This window comes from Aquarana catesbeiana, linkage group LG11 (genome assembly GCF_042186555.1).
Source record: "Aquarana catesbeiana isolate 2022-GZ linkage group LG11, ASM4218655v1, whole genome shotgun sequence".
Taxonomy (NCBI): domain Eukaryota; kingdom Metazoa; phylum Chordata; class Amphibia; order Anura; family Ranidae; genus Aquarana; species Aquarana catesbeiana.
In genome coordinates, this window is record NC_133334.1 from 98,081,927 (window position 1) to 98,109,241 (window position 27,315).

The window sequence follows — 27,315 nt, forward strand, 5'->3', positions numbered from 1 at the left end:
CCTTTCCAACACTGACCAGTGATAACAGCGACACCCACCGGTCAATATGGAAACACACACAACGTCAGCCGAGCTGGAACAGAGGCAAACCTAACCTTCTTAACGAACAAGTTACTAAATTTACCTAACATATGGTAGATCGCAAATCTACCAGCGCTACACACATGATCGGATTTTCTGACAACAAATGTTCGATGGGAGCTTGTTGTCGGAAATTTCGACCGTGTGTAGGCTCCATCGGACATTTTCTGTAGGAATTTCCGAGAAACAAAATTTGAGATCTGGATCTCAAATTTTCCAACAACAAAATATGTTGTTGGAAATTCCTGTGTGTACATAATTCTGACGCACAAAATTCCACGCATGCTCGGAATAAAGCAGAAGAGCCGCAGTGGCTATTGAACTTCATTTTTCTCGGCTCGTCGTACGTGTTGTATGTCACCGCGTTCTTGATATTTGGAATTTCCGACAACATTTGTGTGACCGTGTGTATGCAAGACAAGTTTGAGCCAATATCCGTTGGAAAAAAAAACATGGATTTTGTTGTTGGAATGTGCGATCGTGTGTACGCGGCATAAAGGGTAAGTTCACCTTTACAGAAAAATCTGTAAGGTGAACTTACACAGAACTCCCTCCTCATCCCCCCTGGTCCCACTGACCTAGAGCACAGCGATCACCCATTCAAAAACCTTGTATAAACCTTACCATTCCGGGGCTTCGATATCCCCTCGGCTTAAACTCCAAAACCTAGCTCATCAGGAGGTATGTTTAGGAGCATTCTAAATGGTCGACGCCATTACATGGACGGCGCCAACTAATCAGAACCCGCGTAGCCTGTCCTGTCATCATGGGCGAAGAGGAGAGAAAGATGTGGGGTTTTCAAATCCCCTGACTGGTGAAACGGTGATACGATCTGTCAGAATGGACGATTGTCGCTCTCCAGGTTAGCGGGACACGGTGAGAAGGGGAGAGGGTCCAGTGTAAGTTCACCTTACAGATTTTCTGTAAAGGGGAAATTACACTTTAATTAAATGTTTAAAAACAAACAATCTGCATTGTACTCACACATGTCAGAGCGGTTGGCATATCACAGTCTGTGAAGTCCGCTGTCAGCATTCTCACAATCCACACTGCTCTGATCGCTGAATCACTGGAGGACGCCGGTACAAGGATAGAGCCACAGAGGACTTTAGTGACCTGTCAGCCTCTGATGATGGAGGTGTGGTTAAGCCACAAAAACACTCTGCAGGGAACGGTGATATATAAGTACCTGTAATAAATATACAGTGTATATATATATATATTCCATTTATATGTATATTTTTTTTTTACCAGAGGCCCTAAAGAATAAAATGGTGGCAATTGTTGTTACTACCCATACCCCCTCTCCATTGTCCTGTATTTTCCTTTTTCCCTCCCCACCCCCTTTTTTTCTTTCTTCTTCTATCCTCCCTCCCCCCCATTTTTTTCTTTTTTTGTCTCACCCCACTCCCGATTTCAAGAATTTCTGTTTTACTACCTTCTTTCTCACATTTAGGTTGGGTTCAGACAACAGGCCCCCTCATCGGAGACTTTCTGTCTATGGTATTCTCTTGTTTACTCAATAAAACATTTATGCAATAGAAATATTGCCCTTGCAATAGCGTTCATGGCGATACCTTGCATGTGTGGTGCAAACACTGTTTACCTGCGTGCGTGACATACGTATGTAGGCAAGTCAGTTCGTTCAAAAGTCCGTCGGAAGTCCATCGAAAGTCCGTCGGAAAGTTCGTTAGACCAGTTCGGTCGAAAAGTCTGCCCGTGAATACGCGTCATAAGTGACAATTTTTTGGGGACCAGTGACACTAATACAGTGATCGGTGCTAAAAATATTCACTGTCACTGTACTAATGACACTGACAAGGAAGGGGTTAACATCATGGACGATCAAAGGGATGTGCTTTTACTGTGGAAAGGCAGAAATCCGTGTTTCTGCTTAGCATAAGCACAGGATCACTACCTTCCCTTCTGACAGAATGGCGGTCTGCCTTGTTTACATAGGCAGACTGCCATTCTATTTCTCTCGGGTCCCGGCGGCCCCGCTGATTGGCTCCCACCCCAGACCCGGAAGTGCAAAATCACGTAGCTGTATGTGCACGTGTAGTAGAACCGCATTGCCGCCATATATGTACTGTATATGGATGGCAAGTGGTTAAAAAAAACAGGAAAAAAAGAGAAAACAGCAGTTTAGTGTAGGCAATATATGGCTGCTGTCTCAAATTACAACTCCCAAGATTCTCAGCACTCTGCTGGCCAGAGGAGGATGGTGCAGCATAACATCAGTATCTCAGTAGAGGTAGAGAAGAATCAATGGCAATGTTTCCATCTAGGGTTGCCACCTTTTCTTCAAGCCAAACCCGAACACTTTAGGGGCGCACGGCATGTTTTCTTTTTTTTTAGTATACACTATAAGATTGTTAAAGACCTGGGACACTTTTGGGTGCCCCAAGGAGAGTAGTAATGCAGCTCAGTGCGCCGCAGTGAACAGCGAGTGTAGCCAAATTGTGGCTCCATTCACGCCTAGGAGTTCCAGATCGCAATTCCGCCCACGATTCCCGATTCGCCGCAAATTGCGTGAAGCGCTCATGATCCTATTACTTTCAATAGCACCCCATTCGTGCTGCAATTTTGCTGCAATTGTCACCCGACAAATCCTGCAAACAGAATCGTGGGAGGCCTGTCGCCCAAAAGAAGTTTCTATTCTGTCCGCGATCTGGAACGCCTAGGTGTGAATGGAACCTGGGAGTCTTTTGCATAGAATGCAGGGGACAGGAGTGTATAATGCATATTAGAAGTCATGGGTACAAAACAAAAAGGCTGCAGGAGTCAGGAGTGTGTAACGCACAATGTAGGGCTAGGAAGAGTGCAAAATTTCCTCTGCAAGCAATGCTCTCCTCCACTTTACCCTTTCATAAAAAAGCCCCACTCCCTCTCCTGCACAAAAAGTCCATTATTAATCTTGATGCTCAGTCCCCACCCCCCACCAGCAAAAATCAATTATCCCCCTCCCAGAACACCCCCCCCCCCAAAACAAATCTTTTTCCCCCTTCCACAGCACAAGTCCCCCTCCACTATCCCCTAAATGCCCCCTTCTTCCTCATTCCAGCACTTATCCTCACCATCTCCTAATACAAATCATCTTCTTCCCCTACAAGCACAAATCCTCCTTCCCCCCCAATACCCCCAGGGCCACCGACAGGGGGTACCACTGAGCTTCCTGTAGGGAGCTCAAGCACCGCACCAAAGTGGGATCCGGACTCCAGGGGGATTGAGTAGGGAACAATTACAGAGGAGACAAACTGGGAGAGAGAGAGGCGCCAGGTAGCCCCTGGTGCAGTCATTTTTACTTCAATGCCGCGTACACACGATCGGATTTTCTGACAACAAATGTTCAATGGAGCTTGTTGTCGGAAATTTCGACCGTGTGTAGGTTCCATCGGACATTTTCTGTCGGAATTTCCGACAAACAAAATTTGAGATCTGGATCTCAAATTTTCCAACAACAAAATCCGTTGTCGGAAATTCCGATCATGTGTACATAATTCTGATGCACAAAATTCCACGCATGCTCGGAATAAAGCAGAAGAGCCGCAGTGGCTATTGAACTTCATTTTCCTTGGCTCGTCGTACACGTTGTACGTCATCGCGTTCTTGACATTTGGAATTTCCGATAACATTTGTGTGACCGTGTGTATGCAAGACAAGTTTGAGCCAACATCCGTCGGAAAAAAAACATGGATTTTGTTGTCGGAATGTGCGATCGTGTGTATGCGGCATAAAGGGTAAGTTCACCTTTACAGAAAAATCTGTAAGGTGAACTTACACGGAACTCCCTCCTCATCCCCCCTGGTCCCACTGACCTAGAGCACAGCGATCACCCATTCAAAAACCTTGTATAAACCTTACCATTCCGGGGCTTCGATATCCCCTCGGCTTAAACTCCAAAACCTAACACGTCAGGAGGTATGTTTAGGAGCATTCTAAATGGTCGACGCCGTTACATGGGCGGCGCCAACTAATCAGAACCCACGTAGCCTGTCCTGTCATCATGGGCGAAGAGGAGAGAAAGCTGTGGGGATTTCAAATCCCCTGACTGGTGAAACGGTGATACGATCTGTCAGAATGGACGATTGTCGCTTTCCATGTTAGCGGGATACGGTGCGAAGGGGAGAGGGTCCAGTGTAAGTTCACCTTACAGATTTTCTGTAAAGGGGAAATTACACTTTAATTAAATGTTTAAAAACAAACAATCTGCATTGTACTCACACATGTCAGAGCGGTTGGCATATCACAGTCTGTGAAGTCCGCTGTCAGCATTCTCACAATCCACACTGCTCTGATCGCTGAATCACTGGAGGACGCCGGTACAAGGATAGAGCCACAGAGGACTTTAGTGACCTGTCAGCCTCTGATGATGGAGGTGTGGTTAAGCCACAAAAACACTCTGATTGGTCACAGTGTCCCAGGCTATCTGATAGTTCACTGGAGTTTCCCGCGGCTCTCTCTCTCAGCAAGAGGCTGATAGCTATATGCACCAACAGTCTGTACGAGACAGACAAGAGCCTGGAGTGTAAGACCAGAGCAGCAGTGCTGCAAGTGAGAGCCAACTAGGTTGATCAGCGCTCTCAGCCAATGATTGAGAGCGCTGACCGGTTCTTGGGGGGGGGCAGTTCCTCTGTCAGAACACGATAGCTCTGCGGGGAACGGTGATATATAAGTACCTGTAATAAATATACAGTATATATATATATATATATATATATATATATATATATATATATATATATATATTCCATTTATATGTATATATTTTTTTTACCAGAGGCCCTAAAAGATAAAATGGTGGCAATTGGTGTTACTACCCATACCCCCTCTCCATTGTCCTGTATTTTCCTTCCCCCCCCCTTTTTTTTTCTTCTTCTATCCTCCCCCCCCCCCATTTTTTTATTTTTTTGTCCCCCCCCCCCCCCCACTCCTGATTTCAAGAATTTCTGTTTTACTACCTTCTTTCTCACATTTAGGTTGGGTTTAGACAACAGGCCCCCTCACTGTAGACTTTCTGTGTAGGGGTGGGCTTTTCTTTTTTTTGTTTACAAAAGTTTTATTTGGAAGTTTGGATGAACAGACATTAGGTATAAAATGACATCAAAATATTGCATTAAAGTGATTGGTTGTATACAATGAAGGATGATATTTAACATCGTATAACAGATGTGGTTATATATTATGAATGTTAATATATATAAATAAAGAAAAAAAAGTAAGATATAACACAGCATTCTCATAAGGTAATGAGAGAAGATGATAATATTATGTTAAAGACAGTTAGGTTGGGTTCCAATAGGCCCATTTCTTTTTGTGAATATGGATAGTATCATTAAGGGTGTGATAAATCCACTCAGATAGTCTAAGGAGTTCCATTCTATTTATTACTTGTTGCCATGACAAATTAGTGGATTTCCGATTATAGGCCGTCATCCAGTGTATGGAACTGCACAGGGAGTGGAACAGTCTCAGACAGGGGGTAGGTATGCCTGGTATATTAGCATATAGCAAGCATATCTGAGGGGAAAGGGTGATTTTTTGTCTTGAGGATTGTTCTATTAAATCAGATGCTTTGTGCCATATACTGTTTATATGGCTGCAGCTCCAAAAAATGTGTAAGAGGGTACCAGAATCCGAGCATCCCCTAAAACAATTGGGGGAAATGGATGGGTAGAAAGTGTGAAGTTTTGAAGGGGTAAGGTACCATCTAGAAAAAATCTTAATTTGAGTTTCTCTAAAGGTGATAGCTCTATTACATTTGCATAAATTTTCTGACATGGAGTGCCAATCCTCAACATTAATCGAGACATCCATATCCTCTTCCCATTTGAGCATTTGAGTAGATTTATCTGGTACTCCAACACAATTAATATAATTATACAACCTGGAGATAAGGCCTCTGTCTCTAGAGGATAAAATACATATATGTTCAAAGGTTGTGTATGAAGGGTGTGTTTTTAGTGCAAAATATTTAGCATAGAAGGATTTGATTTGCTGGTATCTTGGGAATTCCTCAGCAGGTAAATTGTGTGTGGCTTGAAGTTCGGGGAATGAGATAAATTCCCATTTTTGCTGAAGAGATCTCAGTGTAATTAAATTTTTGTCAATCCAGGTAGAGAAAGATTGTCTGTTATTATAGGCACATATGAATCTAGGATCACCTAAAAAGGAGGCTAAAGGTGGTGTGTCTGAGGAGAGTTTGTAAATGTCTTTATATTTAGTCCATAACTGATAAAATTGAGCTATTATAATGTTTTGTTTCATAAGTCTGCTATATGACATAGAGTTGGACCATAGAATTCCCTGTAAATGGAATGGGAGGATTGAGATGGATTCAAACAGCTTCCATGGGGTGTTTATTGAGGGAGTGAACCATTGGGTAAGTTGTGTAAGTCTTGTGGCTAGATAATAAAGCCACAAATTTGGAAGGCCTAAGCCACCCATAGTATGTGGTCTATGCATTAATGCATAACTGCATCTTGGTTTTTTATCTGCCCATATGAATTTGTTGATTTCTCTTTGAAGGGAAGTCAGTTTAGATTTGGGAACATTGATAGGTAGGGCACGAAAATAGTACAGAAGTTTAGGAAGAATCGTCATCTTGATAGCACATATTCTACCAAGGAAGGAAATATGAAAGGAAGACCATGATTTTAGGAGGGATGTGATGTGCGAGAACAATGGGATATAATTAGACTTATACAAAAGGTTGTGAGATGAGGAGATTGTGACACCTAGGTATTTGAATGAGCTGGAACACCAATCAAATGGAAATTTTTTTAATAATAGGGATTGGAGATTTTGGGAATAATTAATTGGTAAGGCAGAACATTTATTGGAATTGATTTTGAGGCCTGAGATGGATTGGAAAGATTTAAGTTCTTTTAGGAGGGATGGAATAGAAGTGAGGGGGTCTGTGAGGAATAGAAGAGCATCATCTGCGTATAGGCTGAGTTTGAATTCTCTATCACCCTTAGTGTAGCCTTTTATATCAATGCTATTCCTAATCTTGTGGGCTAAGGGTTCAATTGCCAAAGCGAACAATAGAGGTGAAAGGGGGCATCCCTGTCTGGTGCCTCTACTGAGGGGGAAAAAAATCAGAGTTATGTCCTGGGAGTCTAATTCTAGTTTGAGGGTTGTGGTAGAGTGCATTAAAACCTTGTAAGAATTTTTCTGAAATTCCGTATTTGGGTAATAGATAATTTAGATATGACCAGCTAACGCTGTCAAACGCCTTATGAATATCTAGACTGAGAAGGCATAATTTGTGGGAGGTTAGGTTGGCATCTTGGATAATATTGGTAACTAGTCTAGTATTATCGACTATCTGTCGACCGGGGATAAAACCGGTTTGGTCTATATGTATTAGATTGGTAATGACTGCTGCTAGTCTGTCTGAAAGCAATCTACCAAAAATTTTAAGGTCATTGTTAAGGACTGATATAGGTCGGTAGTTTTGGGGTAGAGAATGGTCTTTAAGTGGTTTGGGGATAAGGGAAAGGTTTGCTAGAAGCATTTCATCTGGGAAATGATTACCATTGAGAATATGGTTAAAGAGTTTGGATAGATATGGGGTTAGGAGTGAGAAATATTTTTTATAGTATGAAGATGAGAAGCCATCTGGGCCAGGGGCAGTAGATGTTTTAAGAGATTTAATAATTTTGCTTATTTCTGCTTCTGTGCATGGCGCGTTAAGGGATTCTATTTGAAGAGCATTAAGAGTAGGTAGTTGAATGTTGTCTAGCCATGATTTAGAATGTTGGTCAAGAGATGGTTGTGGGCTACAAAGTAAGTCTTTATAGAAGGAGGAAAAGATTTCCAGCACCCCTTGCGGATGAGTGATCATATTTCCAGAATGGTCTCTAAGCTTATATGTATGAGGGGGTTTATGATCATGGTTGAGTTTTTTGGCGAACATGGCAGAAGGGGAGTTACTGTGTAGTAAGAATTTAGCTTTTGAGAATCTTAAGGATTTTTCTGTGTTTGCTGATAATATTTGATCTAGAGCTTTGCGTTTATCTTGAATTTGTTTTGTGACTTCTTGGGTGGAGTTTTGTTGTAACTTATTGTAGAGAAGGTTTAGATCTCTGGTAAGATTTTTTATGTTTGTGAGTTTTTCTCTGCTTCTTTTGGCCGCTATGCTGATTAGATGGCCGCGTAGAACTGCTTTGTGTGCTGTCCAGAGAGTTGTGGGGGAGATATCATCAATAGCGTTTTCAGTGAAATAGTTTTCAATGTGTGAAGAGATAGTTTGTGTTATTAAAGGGTCAGTTAGAATAGAATCGTTTAGTCGCCAATTGTAAGGGGAAGGAGAGAGACCTATGTGAGATGTTTCAAAGTAGGTAATATCATGGTCAGACCAGGGGCAGGGATGGATTAGGGCATTGGAAGAATTAGCCAATAATATGGGTGTACAAAAGATATAATCCAGTCTAGCATAGACGTCGTGGGGGTAAGAATAGTGTGTATAGGCCCTAAGTCCTACATTGTGGGATCTCCATGAGTCTATAAGTTGAAAATTATTTAAATAACGGTTTATAGACTTGGAGAATGCTTTAGAAGAGGGGGAAGTTTTACTTCTGTCTAGGGTTGGGTGTGCAGTTAGGTTAAAATCGCCCCCTAGAATTATATGAGGTGAGCTGTATTGGTCAAGCTTATCAAAGAAATTTGTGAAAAAGGTAGATTAAGATTCGTTTGGAGCATAGACTGAAGCTAATGTTATTGCTTTATTATCAACAAGACCTTTGATGATAATATATCTACTATCAACATCTTTATATATGTTTTGTATGTCTAGGATAATGGTGTTGCGTATAAATATGGCTACACCTCGAGTTTTATTGTGGAAGGTGGTGTAATAAAACTGATTGTATGTCTTGTCAAAATAATTGGGGTGGCTATTGGATGAAAAGTGGGTTTCCTGCATGAGGATAATATCTACTCCCAATCTTTTATAGTGTTGGAAGGCTTTTTTACGTTTGTGGGGTGAGTTAAAGCCCTGGACGTTATGTGATATTACTCTAAGGACCATTATATGTGAGTGGGGTAATAAGCTTATGAATAGAATCCAACTTGAGCATGAGATGTGCTATATACCAAAATATTTTTGGTGTGTGTTTGGTAAGTGAAATATTAACGTTTCTGGAATAGAGGGGAGAAAAGTAATGTGAGAATACAAGGAATATTATGTATAGTAAAACATACCATGAGAGTGATGTGCCATAATAAGAGCAATTATACCAACATTCAGATCTTTGTGGTCGTAAGATGTCATGAAAACTTCAATTTTTTAACAAAAATATGTTTTTTGCCTTAAGGGCAATAAAATTGTGAAAAAACAAAATATAAAATAGTAACAAAGGGACAAGAAACATCCTGTCACTAATAAATGAATTAACTTCAAGAGGACAATACAGTCCTAGTCCTGCGAGTGCCACCAGGCGCGACAACAAAAATCAGTGGCGTCGCAACTGATAACACAAGCAGGAATGGGGGACAATCCAGCGGCGGCGGATGTCACAGGCCTTAATACTGAGATAATTTAAAGTTTTAAATACAAAACCATATAAAGTAACCAGGGGGTAAATGAAAATTGCAAAGAATGGGGGGGGGGGAGGGGAAAGGGGGGAGGAAGGGGGGGGAGGGGGAGGGAGGGGGGAGGGGGGGAGGTAAGGTACCAGATGGGAGGCGATGTTGTCACCTCCCGTCTCAATGATGTGTATGAGAGATATCAAATAACTTATAACTCTAAACGAGGGAGGAGGTTTAAAATGAAAGTCTGTTTAGACAAACAAAATGAAAAAATAAAGAAAATCCCTCTCTCTTCTTCCCTTTTCCTCTTTTTTCTTCTATCCCAAATTCTGAGGGGGATATGTGTTGCTGGGGACTTCTCGACATCGTCCGGGAGGAAAAGAAATAAAAAATTTTCCTGAGGGAAGAGGAAGGGTCTTGGGATTCCGATTCAAGAGGAAGAGCAATTCAAGATGCCAATTGGACAAGGACAAACTTGGTGGCAGTCAATTGGATCATGTCGTGTGAGCGTGAAAATCCATCCTCAAAATGGAAAAAAGGAATAAAGAAAAAATAAGTCACTTCCCCCTGTCAACATTACGAGAGGAAAAAAAATTCCTATACAACAGAAATTTGAAAATGTGTTGTATGTGGTCATGAGGGGTCCTCTTGAAATGGTTGACGCCATCTTCTTTGGTTGTTTGCGATTCGTCTGGAGGAAGGAGTGGACCAGATCGGGGAAGGTCTAGGAGATGATGGGAATCTGTTGGGTGGTTCTGGGTCCAGAAGGCCTAACTTTACAAGCAGTTCTTTGCCTTCAATAATATTGTAGACTGTGTATGTGGATCCATTGTATGGGATAGTGAGCTTGAATGGAAAGCCCCATCTATATTTTATTCTTGCTGCTTGTAAGATGCTAGTGACATCTTTCATCCTGCGTCTTCTATCTAATGTAGCAGGGGAGATATCTGGGTATATCTGCAGCTTTTTACCATCAAGAGAAATGTCAGGAGAGTTTCTTGCAGCACGCATGATGTCCTCTTTAACCAGGAAGTCCTTCATGCACATGATAACATCTCTGGGTGGCTTGTCAGGGGTGGGTTTGGGGCGTAGTGCCCTGTGGATCCTATCACAGACAAATGCTGATAAAGGTTTATCTGGTAGAAGGTTATGAAATATTTTAGAAACTGTAGGCATAAGGTCTGTGACCGATTCTGGAACGCCGCGTAATCTGATGTTATGGCGCCTATTTCGGTTATCAAGATCTTCAACCTGGGCTTGCATAAATGCAAAGCTGTCCGCTAATGTTTCATAATCCTTCCTTAGATCATTATGGGCCAGCGACAGTTCATCATGTTTTGTTTCTAGTATGCCAGTACGAGTGCCAATACTAGCAATCTCTTGTGACAGGGCTGTAGTGGATTTATGGACCTCACTTTCAATCTTGTCCACTAACTTCTCAAAAATGGTAGTCAAACTAGCATCTAAGTCAGCTTTGGAGAGGGGATATGTGTACTCACTGATCCCAGCGTTAGATGAGAGGCTGGATGGGATGGATGCAGATTTCCTTGAGGCCGCCTGTGAGCTGGCGCCGGCGCCATCTTGGGACATTCTCCTGTGCTTTCTGTCTGCAGCGTCCAGCAGAAAGTTAGTTAAGTGGTGTTTGGAGCGTTTAAAATGTCCCGATTCTCTTCCAGGCATGGACCGCTGTGTACTCAAGAGGATGGTGTCACTTTCGCCTGGGTATGAGCGATGTAGCCCTGGTGTTTTAGGCCTGTGATAACCGGGACCGACGGAGCTGTGATCACCCACGTCTGTTCCGCATCGCGCCGCGCATGCGCCCGGGGTGGGCTTTTCTACCCCTTTCTTCTCTTGGTGTCAGGGGATTAGGTTATCTGTCCTTGGACCTTGGGAGATTTTGATACTTAATTGTATATTTCTCTTTGTATTGTTCATTTTGATTTGTTTGCTCAAAAGTTTGTTTTAATATATATTGTCCAGAGATGCACTTTCCGATCTAAGCCACATTACCTGATGTAAATCACGTTTTTATTTTTTGTATATTCCTCCTTGCTTTCTTGCAGGAAGTGATGGTGCAGCATTTTGTACCTACTTTGCAATGTTTGTCCTGCACCTGGAATATTTGCATGGTATTCTCTTGTTTACTCAGTAAAACATTTATGCAATAGAAATATTGCCCTTGCAATAGCGTTCATGGCGATACCTTGCATGTGTGGTGCAAACACTGTTTGCCTGCGTGCGTGACATACGTATGCGTTCACTTCTACGTGTGAACATGGGGGGGACGGAGAAGCTTTACATTTTTTATTATTTATTTTTACACTGTCCCAAAAATGTTTTTTGATCACTTTTATTGCTGTCGCAAGAAATGTAAACTTCCTTCGTGATAGAAATAAAGCATGACTTGTTCTCTCTATGGAGACATCTGCGGTCCCCAAGTCTCGCCTCTACCTTTGACAGCATGAGATAAAAAAAAAAAAAAACAACAACAATTGATCTCATGCTTTCAAAAAAATAAATAAAAAGATCGCTCGGGTAAGCCTGGAGAGGCATCATCGGGGAGAGGATAGAGTGGAGAGGGATTAGAACACCTGTCAGTTTTTATTGCTGTCTGTGCCCTCTCTATTTGTTTTGTTCACCAACGAAAGTGAAAGTAAAAGAGAATCCCAAATCTTGGATTGACATCAGAATAATAGAGAGGAAATCTTCCAATGGGGACAATAGTTCTTGTGGCCCTAATGACACAATTGGATTTCCTCACTTTGGAGGGATTTCCTCTCATATCTCATTTTAGCTATGGGACAGGAGGTGAAGGGAAATCTCTTCAATGGGACACAGATGGCAAAAAAAAAAAAAACTGATGGGGATTAAAGCCATCTATCCAAAATGAATTTAAAAATGTTGCCTTTAGTTACACTTTAAGCCTCTTGCCTGTTCTTTAGGCTGTTTGGTCTACTCCCAGTCTCAGACAGTTTCCTAACACAAACTGGGTCTTTTTATCCAGCCTCTCACTGCTACAATTTACTACTAAACAGCCAGGGTAGGGAGCCAACCAGTTTACCAAATAAAATGTAAACGCCTGGGTGACACAAACACTGCATAAGTATACATTTTAAGTATTTTGTGAATGTTTTTCTGAATGCAAAGCCCACTGTGAATTGACAAGAAAAGAGGGGGCAAAATAACACTGTAGCTTTCTTGTATGAGAGTAACAGCTCTCAAAACCACAGAGGGCCAAACGTATAGTGAGCACTACACTATCCGATCTGAATGAAAGTGTAAAAATTAAAGAAATGGTAATCCTAAAAGTGGCATACAGCTAATAAAGGTCAACTTTTTGTGCACTGCATTTTAAGAAAAATGTTTTCCTGGAGTTCTGCTTTAATAAACATTGTATTAAATACTGATAACTGAGTTTCTGAATTCCAATTTAGGATATGCTCATAGCATGGCTTCTGCAGTGTATATGCCAATTCATAAGGGACAACACTTTTAGTAACTCATTTAAGGCATTAATACTTTTACAATTGCTGCTTCTATAGGTATATTATAGGGGTCTATGCATAAAAATCACTTTGCAGAGGTCTCCTTCGTATTATTTCTTCTTATGGTCGAATGTTATTAGCCTATAGTGTTAAAGTGATTGTAAAGGCTTTTTAAATAACAAACATAACATACTTACCTCCACTGTACAGCTTGTTTTGCACAGAGTGGCCCCCGAACCTGCTCTTCTGGGGTCCCCCAGCGGCTCTCGAGGCTTCTCCCCGCATCAGATAACCCCCTAGGAGAAGCACTTTCCCGAGGGATTACCTTGCGGACACGCTCTCGAGTCCAGCATTTGGCATCCATAGCTAGTGAATGAAGGACTTGGCCCTGCCCCCGGCGCACGCATCATTGGATTTGATTGTCAGCAGCTGGAGCCAATGGCTGCGCTGCTATCAATCTATCCAATCAAGAGCCGAGAACCCCGGGCAGAGAGACGGTGCATCCCTGTAGGTGAAGTTCGAGGGCTCAGGTAAGTAAAGTAAGTAAAATGAGGGGGCTGGGGGGGCCGGTCACTGACAGGTGTTTTTCACCTTAATGCATAGGATGCATTAAGGTGAAAAAAACACGTAGGTTTACAACCCCTTTAAGCCTAATACACATTTTTAGAAAATCGGACAAACAACCTTCCTCTTTTCTCTGAATGTTTGTACCTTGGTGAAACAGAGAATGTGATTAATGATACTAGAATTTGAAAATGACAGAGGATATGTAGCTATTGTGTAGGTCATTGTTTCTGATCATGCGTGGTCATGCTCATTAGATTTTTTTTAAGACTGAATACTGCACTAATTAAACAAAAATCAATAATTCTGCTAACTTATGAAAACATTTTTCCAACATGCCCCTTTAGAAATTTTTGTCTGAACAGTTGACATGGGCTCTCGAAAGGAGTATACCAACAAAACAGAAAAACGAACGATTATTCCGAATAAAGATATTTTTATTTGATTTTCTAATAATGTGTACTAGGCTTTAGGTTACTTTCTCTATTGTTTGAATGTTCTTTATTTATTTATTCTCGTCAAATGCTCTATCCCTCAGGATTGAATGTTAGCAAATTTGCTTAGCAAAAGGCAACAAATATACATATTACATACATATTACAAACATTATTATTATTATTATTATTATTATTATTGTTAACAGTATTATATGTAACTTTTGTGAGACATTTTGCTGAAACATTTACACAGAACGTTTTTATGCCTAGGCCACTAACTGTAGGATCTAAAAAGCATAAACATTTATAAACCCTATTAACCAGTTATTTTCTTCTTTTTACAGACATCATTATTTCCAATAATACAGATGAATATGGATGCACTGTAATAACTGTTTTCAATGAAAAATGTGTTATTGAGGAACGTCGACAAGGAAATTGTCTTGTATCTTCCACCTCAACATCTCGTTCTACCACTTTCCCCACATCAACAGCATCAACCACTCGCTCTACCACTTCCCCTACATCAACAGCATCAACTACTCGCTCTACCACTTCCCCTACATCAACAGCATCAACCACTCGCTCTACCACTTCCCCTACATCAACAGCATCAACCACTCCCTCTACCACTTCCCCTACATCAACAGCATCAACTACTCACTCTACCACTTCCCCTACATCAACAGAATCAACCACTCGCTCTACCACTTCCCCTACATCAACAGCATCAACTACTCGCTCTACCACTTCCCCTACATCAACAGCATCAACTACTCGCTCTACCACTTCCTCTACATCAACAGCATCAACCATTCACTCTACCACTTCCCCTACATCAACAGTATCAACTACTCGCTCTACAACTTTTCCTCCATCAACAGCATCAACCACTCGCTCTACCACTTCCCCTACATCAACAGCATCAACTACTCGCTTTACCACTTCACCTACATCAACAGCATCAACTACTCACTCTACCACTTCCCCTGCATCAACAGCATCAACCCCTCGCTCTACCACTTCCCCGGCATCAACAGCATCAACTACTCACTCTACATCATCAACTACTCACTCTACCACTTCCCCTGCATCAACAGCATCAACTACTCGCTCTACCACTTCCCCTACATCAACAGCATCAACTACTCGCTCTATAACTTTCCCTACATCAACAGAATTAACCACTCACTCTACCACTTCCCCTGCATCAACAGCATCAACCACTCGCTCTACCACTTCCCCTACAGTAACAGCATCAACCCCTCACTCTACCACTTCCCCTACATCAACAGCATCAACCACTCGCTCCACCACTTCCCCTACATTAACATCATCAACTACTCATTCTACCACCTACTCTTCATCAATCCACACTACCACATCAGCTATCACAACAGCATCAAGTCACGCTACAAAATACTCAACAACAACCGCCACTAGTTCAATATCTCACATTACTAGCTTAACACCATCAACCCATTACTCTACCACAAAATCAACACCTTACTTAACCACTTCCTCTTTATTAACTACTCCAACTACAACCAAAACTTCAACAATAGCATCTACTAGTCCTTTTACATCAACAATTCCTACCACAGTTGCTATGCACAGTACGACTCCTTCCACTGCAACACAATCAACCATGGCAACAACTATATCTACTAGCACAATAAACCAGACAGCTACCACAAAACCAACAGCAAGCACTGCTCCAACAACAACAGCAGAAGGCTGCCTTTCAAGAAAGGTATTTATAGTTTGAAAATTTGGTACTCTTTAATTTTGGTAAGCTCAACTTTTTTAGAGCTATGATTGGTGGTGAATATTTATCACTGAATATATACAAATATAATATTTATATACTGTGAGGCCCTCACTGGCTGGCAAGGTTGTGGACGGTGTACGTCTTTCATCTAGGTTTCTCATCTAGCAATGCAGAGGGGCTCCAGGATTTGTATCTGTTATGGAGAAAACAAACTTTTTTGTTTTCTCAGATTTGAACAAATTCTGGTCAGCTTTATAGAGTTTTGAGTGAGATAAAGCATCCATTCTTAGGTCCACATTTTACCTGTTAGCCAGAACTTACTTGGTTCTCTGCACAGGCCTACAGTATATATAGTATATGTGAGCTGTCTAATGGTTAAGCCTAGTACACACGATGAGAAAATCAGACAATAATCTGATCGTTAGCACACAGCTTTTGAGAGCCAGTTCATCCAAAATTATCTGAAGGGGCAAACACGAAATTTTTTTCTTGTAGGATACCAGATCGTATGTTTTTCATTTAATCAGTACAGTTTTCGTGCGAAAACGAAAGAATACATTACAATACATTGCATCATTTCTGAAGTTGTATTCTGTTGTACGAGAATTTTCATAAGTTGAGTAACTTCTTCATATTTGATATGAGACTAGTATGCAAAAAATAGGACAATAGTCTCATGTGTCTCATAAGGCTTAAGTGGCAGTTTCTTAGAGGGAGGGCGGTGCCTGTCGTGTGACTCAGACATGGGCAGCTGCTGACCCTGAGAGGTCCGTGAAGCTCCACACGGAATGCGGGAATGAGGCTCGGCCCATACCGTGCACCAAGACTCCCCTCACCTTGCCGCCGTTAGTAGGAGCCTCCCCCCCACTCAGAGTAAATTCATACCACGCTGAGAAGACCTTTGAGCTCGGAAGGCTAAAGGCTGTGGAGGAAGTGAACAGCGTGTGCAGTGTAGCATGTGCTGGGCAGCACAAAGCACGCTGATCCTGACAGCAGGGGAGAAGTGATAGAGCGTAGGATGGAATAGGGGACGGGTAGTGAACCCCCCCTCCTGTGAAACGGGCTAACGAGTCCAAAGTTTGTCCCATCTATCCCTCGCACCCCTGGAATTCCGTAACTCAGCCTGATAACACAGGCAAAGAAAACAGCAACGGCATCCCACCTGGAACACAGAGCAGGCTGATTGAATACAGCCACTATAGAAAAGCACAGAGGAACACAGTGAGTACTACTTAGGATTACAGATGATTACAGATGATTATAGATGAACATAAATATGCAAGTGTGACAGACTCACCCAAGACAGAGGCTTTTGGAGGGGACTGAATGCCAGCCTCTTGCCCACTGATTATGGGCCCTGGCATTTGGGGGGAACGGTGCTCTTTGTGAGCTGTATGCCTGGGACTCTGGAGGTGGTGTTACTTTGGATTCAGGTCCATGTCCCCCAAGACACACAGACTCTGGGAACCCTGTATATGCTATATTATAAATAGTGACTGATTCATACTGTTGGGACACATACTGTGAGGAGATGCTAATATCATCAACTCCACTCACCTGTCTGTTGTCTTCTATAATGTGTTTAATGTAAATGAGTCTAGTCTGGCTTACCACAGCTTCTAAGAGTATTCCACCTATTGTTGTTTGTGGTAATTAACCCTGTGTTGATGTTTATGGTAATGTGTATTGAATAGTCAGTGAGCTAGGAGACGCAAAAGTCTTAAACCCAAAGGTCATGTCTCTGAGTCACCTAGTTTGGGTAAATGATTTAGTAAACTAGCTCATGTTAATTAGGTTACAGTTGTATTGTTAGAGTACTCTTTAATGGTATATAAAGACTTGTAATTTTGGTTCTAATAAATTAGTCCATGTTAGCAGCTAAGCAAGTCTCATCTTGTTTTGTGCATGGGAGCGGTTGGAATATCTAATATCTAGATTCAGACTGGGAGGAAGTGGTATACTGACGGAAGCACTCAAGCGAATTGGGGAACGTTCCGTTACAGCAAGTTTTACAAGTTAATTTTAAGGTTGGAAGTTTGAAGTTTGAAGAGAACAGTACTGCACTTATCTGATTGACTTACGTACCTGCACTGGGAATTATCTGAATGTGTGGAGCACCTCTAGGGCACCTTTTGGTCAAAGTCCCCTTAACTGCACTCAACAAGGGGTAAGGGACAGGACTAGATTCTGGACTCTGTGCGGCTTCTGGCGTCCTACTGGTTCCTGTCTCCCCCCCCCCTGTCTTCCTTTTTTTCCTCTGAGAGAGAGGGAGGAGAGGAAAAAAAATAGAACAATCATACTTGTATCATATCTGTATTGCCCTGAGTCTCCAGAACTTATATGGAACCGGTACACAGGAAGGTTAATGCTTAAAGATATTAAAAATAAGCGATAATAATCGCATGACGGTGGGATTAATAATATATCGTGCAACACTTGTTTCAACCCAGTAAATAGAATGAGGTGTAAACCAGTAAGGGGTGCAGGAGCAAACCCTCCTAAAGTGACCGCTAGCCTGGGAACCATTAAGAAATATATGACACAAGAGGGAACAAAGGATAGCCCCGGAAAATTGACTGGAGCAAACTAACAGAGGGTTCCCTAAGAAATGAGCAGAGTCAGTTATCAGGGGGAAGGAACAATACCATGACGGCTAATGAGGAGGTAGCACAAGACAGTGAAATAGAGCCTAGACAAAAAAACAACTTCCAACTAAAAGCGAAATGGCAGAGATGTTTGCTAGGCTGGAGCCGTCTATTAAGGGGGAAATGTCAACAATACACAGTGATCTGAATCAGATTTTAAGAAGAGTGGAAGAAACAGAAGAAAAACGACTCACAAGTGGCTGAAATAAAGGATCTCAAAGAACAGATGAACGGGGTACTGAGAGAACAATGATACCTGAGATACAAAATGGAAGATCAGGAAAATCGCACCAGGAGAAAAAAGTTAAGAATTAGAGGTCTCCCCGAAGTACAGGGTGAAGACCTACAGGAAAAGATGGATAAAATATTTGGCCCCCTGCTGGGATTCGTACAATCAAAAAAAGTAAGCAGGATCAGAAAACCGGCAGAGATGGCAGGAGAAGTGCCGAGAGACGTGATTGTGCGATTTCATAATTACAAAGATAAAGAACAGATCTGGGTGAGCTTAAAATCCACCCAGCCCCCTAAATATGATGAATCTCAACTGCAAATATTCCCTGATTTGTCCGCTGAAACGCTGATTAGGAGGAGAACTTTAAAACCTCTCTTGGAACAAATGAAAACACACTCATTTCAATATTCCTGGGGTTTTCCGGCCTGCCTGATTGGGAGAAAGGAGGGGAGATCGGCCTCGCTTAGATACCCAGAACAATGGCAGAATCATAGGGGTCGCTGAGATCGCCATGGCGACGGGGCCCCTTGCTGCAGGGGGCCCTTGAGGGCCCCCTGTACTCCTCGATAGGAGCAATGGCTGAGACTGAGCTCCTCGTTTGTCAGACGAACTGTAATCGGCACTGACTGTGCAGGAAGCTCATCAACGTGAAAGCACAGTGTGTGTTGTGCTCTTTGTCTCCCCCTACAGTGCAGTACCCGGCAGGAAGAGCTAAAGGTAAAGGTCTGCTGTTTTTTTATAAGAATATCTATCTACTGTATAATGTGTGTGTGCATATGTATGTGTGTGTGCATGTATGTGTATGTGTGTGCATGTATGTGTATGTATGCATGTGGGTGTGCATATGTATGTGTGTGTGCATGTATGTGTATGTATGCATGTGTGTGTGCATATGTATGTGTGTGTGCATGTATGTATATGTGTGTGCATGTATGTATGCATGTGTGTGTGCATATGTATGTGTGTGTGCATATGTATGTGTGTGTGCGCATGTATGTATATGTGTGTGCATGTATGTATATGTGTGTGCATGTATCTGTATGTGTGCATGTGTGTGCATATGTATGTGTATGTATGCATGTGTGTGTGCATATGTATGTGTGTGTACATGTATGTATATGTGTGTGCATGTATGTATATGTGTGTGCATGTATGTGTATGTATGCATGTGTGTGTGCATATGTATGTGTGTGTGCATGTATGTATATGTGTGTTCATGTATGTATATGTGTGTGCATGTATGTGTATATATGCATGTGTGTGTGCATATGTATGTGTGTGTGTGTATGTGTTTATCAGTGGTGGTGCATCCATAAGGGGACACGGGCGCCGACCCCTTTCTCCAGCCACCCCCTCTATGACCAATGGATAGATTCATGCATTCACAGTGGCAGCATTCGATGGCACAGTTGCAGCATTTGATGGCACACTGGCAGCATTTAATGGGCACACTGGCGTCATTCGATGGCACAGTTGCAGCATTTGGTGACACGCTGGCACACTGGCAGTATTTAATGGGCACAGTGGCGGCATTTGATGGGCACAGTGGTGGCATTTGATGGCACAGTGGCAGACTTCAACAGGCACAGTGGCAGCTTTTGATGGGCACAGTGGCAGCGTTTGATGGGCACAGTGGCAGCGTTTGATGGGCACAGTGGTGGCATTTGATGGCACAGCAGCAGAGTTTGATGGGCACAGTGGCAGAATTTGATGGGCACAGTGGCGACATATGATGGCACAGTGGCGGCATTTGATGGCACAGTGGTGGCGTTTGATGGGCACAGTGGCAGAGTTTGATAGGCACAGTGGCGGAGTTTGATGGGCACAGTGGCAGCAATTGATGGGCATCAGAACCGATTTTTTTATTTTTTTTGCTTGTTCATAGTACCAGCAAAGAAATGCTGTTCCTCTGAAAAGCGATCCATACTCAGATCACTTTTCTAAAGTCATTTGACAGCCGGTAAAGAGGCAATATGTTGCCTACTGACGGCCTGTTTTAACCCCTTAAATGCATCATCACTATACTGCAACTGTATGCAATGCACACAGTTGCAGGGTGGTTGCAGTGCAGCCCCATTCACCTAGGGGTATACTTCAAGGGCACCCTGACTGGAAAAAGATTGAGAAACACAGACATAGAGGAACTGATCTCTCCATTTTCCTCCTGCGGCCGCTGAATGCCTGTGGGAGGGAGAGGAGAAGCAGGGGGAAATGGAGAAATTGGTTCCTTTATATGCAGCCACCCACTTGTGACCGGGCCTTGGTGTTCCACCATCAGGTTCGGAGGAAAGAGCCTTGTCCAGGGGTCAGGGGGGCCCTCCATGGTTTCTTGCATCCGGGCCCTGAAGGTTCTAGTTACGCTACTGACCCAGAAGATAAGCCCAAATTTTGCAATAAACTGGATTTGCCATTAATGGAAATTCCAGGTTGGTGGGAACCGAAGGATATAACATCAAATAAAGAGGAACAGTAACAATGGATCCCTACCCTCGGAAAGAATAAAGCAAACGAGAAGAAGACTTGAGGAGGAGGATGGAAGAAGGAGAAAGAAAAGAAATGAGAGGGGAGGGGAGGGGGGGAGGTGGGTGTGGGGAGAGGGAACGGGAAGAGGAAAAAAAATTGAAATGCGGAGTGGAGCAGACACGGGGGCATCCCTCATTATGGGGAGGGGCAACGGCTTGGTCAGGGGCACAGTATAAGAGCACCGCCTCAAGGGAGGAACTAGAAGGAGGAGGAGTGCCTTGAGTTCATCTATCATGGGGAGATTATCACCCCCAATTAGGGGAATGGGGAGGGGGGTAGGGGAGGGCTGGGGGGGTGGGAAGAGGTCAATGGAAGGTAGGGAATCCTCACTGAAATATCACAAGAGAATTGGAAGTAGCGCCAACACTCCAGGGCACAAGGGGTCCTATGGATTGGCAAGTACATATATAAATGGAGCATTACCACATAGTTCAACGGTTGGGGGGAGATTTGAAGGATGGTACTGGTGGGGGGGTATAAGGAATATAGAAGATGACATTAAAATTCTTATCATATAACATTTGTGGGTTACATTTTCCTGTTAAGAGAATTCTAATATAACTAGAGAAATAAAATACCTTAGAACTGAGGTCATCTTTTTACAGGAGACTAATTTTTCACACTAATCGAATACTAAAATATTTTCAAAAGATTACCCAGTATGGTACTATGGGGACTCTTCAATGAAATGGGCAAAGGGAGTTGCCATCGGATTTGCCAGGGGAGTAAGGTTCACCATGGAGGAGAGAATGGCTGACCCAGAAGGGCGCTATTTGTTTCTGAGGGGAAGAATAAATGAAGTAGAGTACTCCCTGGCAAACCTCTATTGCCCAAATAAAAATCCAATTAGATTTCTAAAAGGGGTAATCAGGAAGTTTATGGAGTTTAAGAAAGGGGGAGCCATCATAGCTGGAGATTTCAATACCTGCTTGGATCCAAAGATCGATAGCACGTCCCAGGTGCAGAGGACGGGTAATATACAGAGGAAGATGTTGCTGAAGAAACTTCACCAATACCAACTGATAGACAAATGGAGAATACAACATTCTAAACTATGAGATTATATGTTCCACTCCTCTGCACATGGGACGTACTCCAGAATCGATTTTTTTTTTTATTGAACATAGGTTGCTGGAGTCAATAATTAGTATGAACATCGAGATCACGACCTTTTCAGATCATGCTCCAATAATGTTAAAAATGAAGTCAGAGGGGGTGCAGAATAGGTCCACGTATTGGAGACTAAACGAAGAACTGCTACAGGATGAAGATGTAGAAGGCAGGATTAAGAACGAAATAGAACAGTTCTTCAAAATTAACGACACTGGAGAAATATCAGAAGCCATAGTATGGGAAGCCCATAAGGCTTATATCAGAGGGGTTCTGATTTCAATGGGTTCAGAAAGAAAAAAGAGGGGAATTAGAAAAAAGGAAATAATTTCTAAAGAAATATATAATCTAGAACAACATCATAAGAAAAGAACAAGATGCGGCAGCCATTATAAAAAGGGAAGAGATGAAAGCACTAACTGAACAGGATACCCGAATGACGTATAACAAAATAAAAAAAGAGAGGTATCAAGGGGGAAATAAGACCAGAAAATACCTGGCAAAACTGTTAAAAAAGAAAATAATGGCTAATTATATAGAGAAAATACAAACATGCACAGGAGAAATGGAACACACAACACCAGACGTAGCAAGGGCTTTTCAGGAATACTATGGCAGGCTATATACGCAATTAATGAAAAGGGAACACCTGGAGAAGCTAAAGACAGGATGGAAAAAACGAAAGCTTTTTTATATGACTTAGGCCTAAATAAAATATTGGAAGAGAAACTTAGCATCCTAGAGGTCCCCATCACAGTGGAAGAAATAAAAAAAACACTAAAAGATTCCCCGGCAGGGAAAAGTCCAGGACCAGACGGGCTGACGTCACTCTATTATAAGAAGTTTGAGGATATTTTAATCCCCAAAATGTGCTCCTACATGAACGGGATAGGAACCAATTGGGAGATGTGGAAGGAAGCCCTAGAGGCCGCAATTACGATCATACCAAAGGAAGGAAAGGACACTACGCTATGTTCGAGTTATATTTTCATTGCTAAATGCCGATACCAAGCTATTCGCGAAGGTATTGGCTACTAGGATGAAATTAGTAATGAACGGCCTAGTCCATACTGACAAAGTGGGCTTTATCCCAGGAAGAGAATGCCGGGATAAACAAATAAGAACGCTTATAGTGATTCAGAAAATAAAAGTAAGAAAATCCCCAGGACTGCAGCTGTCAATCAACGCCGAAAAGGCTTTTGACAGGGTAGACTGGGGATTTATGCTAAGTACACTGGAGGTAATGGGACTGGGCCCAAAAATGTTTCACTGGATCAAAGCACTATATAATCAGCCAACAGCGAGGGTGAAAGTTAATGGAGTAGCCTCAGGATCCTTTGAGATGCACAATGGCACTAGGCAAGGGTGCCCCCTGTCTCCCCTGCTGTCCGTCCTATCACTTGAACCACTATTGGCCTGGATCAGACAGAACTCGGACATTAGGGGTATCAAGATAGGGGAGGAGGAACACAAAATGGCGGCCTATGCCGATGATATCTTGTTTTTCATATCCAACCCCAGGATAACACTCCCTAATTTAATGAAAGTACTAAAAACATATGGAGAATTATCGAATTTCAAAATGAATCCATCCAAATCCGAGATACTTAATATTAACATACGAAAGCAGGAGGAACAGGTAATCCAAAAAAAAGTTTCCCTTTATTTGGAGTAGAAAAGAGCTAAAATACCTAGGGGTAAAGATAACACCATCCATTGAAACAGCATATCAAACGAACTACATACCGTTATTGAATGATATTAAAGTAAAATTAAACAAAATAGCATCAAGACACATATCATGGATCGGTAGAGTTAACATCTTTAAAATGGGAATATTGCCTAAAATAACGTATAAGATGCAAATGCTACCGATCCCTCTCCCACTGGTATATTTTAAAACATTAAAAACATTACTCTCAAAGTTTATTTGGCAGAAGAGGAAGCCACGTATTAGCATGACCGTACTGAGGAGGGAAAAGGGGCAGGGGGGCCTGGGGGTACCCGATCTGAAAAACTACTATAATGCAATTATACTTTCACGGGTGATAGAATGGGCTAAAAATAATAAAGAAAACAGATGGGTTAACTTAGAAAGCGCATGTAGTAAAGTTTCATTAGGGAAAATAATTTGGAAACCTGCACAACTAAGAGAGTTGAATGAGGACACACACAGTACAACATATAAAACACTTGCAATTTGGGATAAGATTCACAGAAAGGAAAAATGGGGACTCAATTCACCATTGATACCATTAAAAGACACACGATTGTTTGGAAACTGGATTAAGGATGATAATGCACAATTGAAGGATGGAGAAGGGGAAAATATGCACTTTTGAGGATTTTTGAGACATTACCCCAACCAATTAGACCTGAAGATTAGGGATGAGCGTCGCATTCGAGTCGAATCCATGTTCGACTCGAACATCGCCTGTTCGATCGTTCGCCGAATTACGAATGATATGGGCCGTTCGCGCCAAATTCGTGTGGCGCGTCACGGCCCACAATTCACTGCGGCATCGCAGTGCATTGCTGGCTGATGATTGGCCAAGCATGCACTATGACCCTCATGCTTGGCCAATCACAGCGCCGTCAGTAGAGAGAGCTGTAATTGGCCAAAGCCAGGGATAAGGCCGCCTGCATGACAGTGTCATTTCATTTGAGTTAGATAGATTAGGCAGGACAGTCAGTGAGTTAGCTGCACTTACAATGTATTGTGTATATATATATATATGCATCCCAGGTGTTGTGTGTGTATATATATATATATATATATATATATATATATATATATATATATACATACATACACATACATATACACACATACATACATACATACATACACTGTATTCAGTTTAGCTAGATCCGTTCCTGTTATCTTCCTACTGACAGGCAGGCTTGTCTTGTTACAGTATTTACAGCTACCTGAAGAAAATTGCTGGTGTTCTTTTGATCCTATTAGTACCACAGTCAGGCAGCTAGACTATTTACAGTTAGTGTAGTGCGTCCCCCTCACAGTGTTCAGCTAAAGCTACAAGTTAGTTTAGTGTGACCTCTGCACAGTGTTCAGCTAAAGCTACAAGTTAGGGTAGTGTGTCCTCCTCACAGTGTTCAGTTAAAGCTACAAGTTAGTTTAGTGTGACCTCTGCACAGTGTTCAGCTAAAACTACAAGTTAGTGTAGTGCGTCCTCCTCACAGTGTTCAGCTAAAACTACAAGTTAGTGTAGTGCGACCTCTGCACAGTGTTCAGCTAAAGCTACAAATTAGTGTAGTGCGTCCTCCTCACAGCGTTCAGCTAAAACTACAAGTTAGTTTAATGTGACCTCTGCACAGTGTTCAGCTAAAGCTACAAGTTAGGGTAGTGAGTCCTCCTCACAGTGTTCAGCTAAAGCTACAAGTTAGTGTAGTGCGTCCTCCTCACAGTGTTCAGCTAAAACTACAAGTTAGTTTTTTGTGAGCTCTGCACAGTGTTCACCTAAAGCTACCTGTAGAAGGTTGGTGGTGTTTTCCTGATCCTATCACTACCGCAGGCAGCTAAATAAGCTACAAGTTTATTTTTTGGGAGCTCTGCACAGTGTTCAGCTAAAGCTACCTGTAGAAGGTTGGTGGCGTTTTCCTGATCCTATCACTACTGCAGGCAGCTAAATAAGCTACAAGTTAGTTTTTTGCAAGCTCTGCACAGTGTTCAGCTAAAGCTACAAGTTAATGTAGTGTAACCTCTGCACAGTGTTCACCTAAAGCTACAAGTTAGTCTAGTGCGTCCTCACAGTGTTCAGCTAAAACTACAAGTTAGTGTAGTGCGTCCTCTGAACAGTGTTCAGCTAAAGCTACAAGTTAGTTTAGTGTGACCTCTGCACAGTGTTCAGCTAAAGCTACAAGTTAGGGTAGTGCGTCCTCCTCACAGTGTTCAGCTAAAACTACAAGTTAGTGTAGTGCGACCTCTGCACAGTGTTCAGCTAAAGCTACAAGTTAGTGTAGCGCGTCCTCCTCACAGTGTTCAGCTAAAGCTACAAGTTAGTGTAGTGCATCCTCCTCACAGTGTTCAGCTAAAACTACCTGTAGAAGGTTGGTGGTGTTTTCCTGATCCTATCACTACCGCAGGCAGCTAAATAAGCTACAAGTTATTTTTTTGCGAGCTCTGCACAGTGTTCACCTAAAGCTTCCTGTAGAAGGTTGGTGGTGTTTTCCTGATCTTATCACTACCGCAGGCAGCTAAATAAGCTACAAGTTCGTTTTTTGTGAGCTCTGCACAGTGTTCAGCTAAAACTACAAGTTAGCGTAGTGCGAGCTCTGCACAGTGTTCAGCTAAAGCTACCTGTAGAAGGTTGGTGGTGCTTTCCTGATCCTATCACTATCGCAGGCAGCTAAATAAGCTACAAGTTAGTTTTTTGCGAGCTCTGCACAATGTTCACATAAAGCTACCTGTAGAAGGTTGGTGGTGTTTAGAAGGCTCTGATGATGATACTGAGCTAGATGAAGGCAGTAACGTGAGCATGGACAGAGGGGGTGCCCAAGAAGGACAGCAATCTGGCAGTCATGCTCCCCCTGCTGCAGCATACTGCCAGGTTTGCTCCAGTGATAAGGAGGCAGGGGATGATGAGGTCACTGACTCAATGTGGGTGCCTGATAGGAGAGAGGAGGAGGAGGAGGAGGCACATCACCAACGAGGCAGGATGCCCTCCAGGGGCCAGCCTAAGGGCAGCACACTGACTGCATCACACCCCAAAGCTTTGCATGTGCAGGGCGCTGCTGTCTCTGCGCGTTATTCCAAAAGTTCTTTGGTGTGGGCCTTTTTTGAGACGAGTGCATCAGATCGCACCGCTGCTATTTGCAACATATGTCTCAAGCGTATATCGTGTGGCCAAAACATCTCCCGCTTGGGCACCGCATGCTTGACCAGACATATGTTGACCTGCCATGCAGTTCG